The following is a 1,829-nucleotide window of genomic DNA, read 5'->3' as shown; positions in this document are numbered from 1 at the left end:
AATTAAACTACTTATATTCCCTCATTGTTCATCATTGAATTGATAAAACCTTTTAGCACACTTACTGTTTGTATTTAGACAATAATTGAACATATTATTTTTATTTATTGCAACAAAACTGTGGATGCCCATAGGAGGTATTTGGTTTAAAGGCACATATTGTTTCCATTGAGTGCTTTTAATATTAGTTTCCCCTTAAAGGTGAGGTACTTGAAGCCTTCAGGGACACTACAAGACTACAGGGTAGAAACTGTACTGCCCCAGATCCATACTGCTAGATGAGAAGACACATGAAACAACAACAACATGAATGAATAAAACAAGGGAATAAAGCACCATAAAAACTAAGATGTTTCAATAATAGAATACATATACAACACAGTAGAATAAATGTCAAAGAAAGAATTTAGAAGATACATAGTTGGGCTGATATTTGAAATAAAGGATGGTATAGGAGAGAAAATAGAGGAAGTGAAATATCACTTCAGTAAAGAGGCAGAGACTATAAAAAGAAATTAAGCAGAAATCCTTGGAGTGAAGGAAACAATAAAACAAATTAAAAATTCAATCAGACTAGACCACATAGAAGACAGAACCTCAAGCAATTAAGACAAAATATATACCCTTGAAAATAAAGTTGACCTCACAGAGAACATGGTAAGAAACCACGAATAGAATTTTCAAGAAATATAGAATAACAAGAAAAGACCACATTTAAGATTTATTGGAAGAGATGGAGGCCTGGAGATACAAACAAAGGAATGCACAATTTTTGAGAGACATAATGTCAGAAAAATTAGCAAATCTAAAGAATGAAATGGAAAATCAACTACAAGAGGTTTACAGGACCACAAATGTACAAAAGTACAGTAGAGCCATCCAAAGGCACATTATAATAATAATAACTAACATACAGAATAAGGATAGAATATTAAAGGTGTAGGAGAAAAAAATCAAAGTATTATAGAAAAAAACAATTCAGCTTTCAGCTGATTTCTTAACCCAGATCCTAAACCCCAGGAGGTCCTGGAATAATATATATCAAGCTCTTAAAGAAAATGAATGCCAAGTGAGAATTTTATATCCAGCAAAATTAAGCTTCATATCTGAAGATAAAATAAAAACCTTCTATGATAAACAGAAGTTAAAAGAATTCATAACTAGAAAGCCTGCACTACAAAATATTCTCAGCAAAATATTCCACAGGGAGAAAATGAAAAGGAGGAGGAGGAGGAGGAGGAGGAGGAGGAGGAGGAGAAAAAGAAGAAGAAAACCAGAAAAGGTCGTGTGGGGGGGAGCTACACTAAAGAAAAGGTCAATCAAGGGAGAAACTAATTCAAAATCAAAATCAAAAATTAACCAAAAATATTTGAGAATACAATTCACATGTGTGTTCTCAATAAATAAACCTGAATGTTAATCTTCTAAACTCATCAATGAAAAGACATATATTGTCACATTGGATTAAAACAACAATATGCTGTCTTCCAGAGACTCAGCTCCTAGGAAAAGACATCCATACACTAAAAGAGAAAGGTTGGGGAAAAAATGTCACTTACATGGACTGTGATAACAAGCAGGGGTTTCCATCCTCAAATGAGACAAAGTGGACTTCAATTCAAAGTTAGTCAGAAGGAATAAAGAACATTTCATAATGCTTAAGGGAATCATATAGCAACTAAATATAACAATTGTAAATACTTATTCCCCAAACAATGGAGCATCTACATACATCAAACAAACCCTTCCCAATTTCAAGAATCAAATATAACACAACACAATGATGCTGGGTTACTTTAACATACCTCTATCACCACTGGCGAGACCTC

The sequence above is a fragment of the Ictidomys tridecemlineatus genome (assembly GCF_052094955.1).
Source record: "Ictidomys tridecemlineatus isolate mIctTri1 chromosome X unlocalized genomic scaffold, mIctTri1.hap1 SUPER_X_unloc_1, whole genome shotgun sequence".
NCBI classification, from domain to species: Eukaryota; Metazoa; Chordata; class Mammalia; order Rodentia; family Sciuridae; genus Ictidomys; species Ictidomys tridecemlineatus.
Note: the sequence above shows the minus strand (reverse complement) of the source record.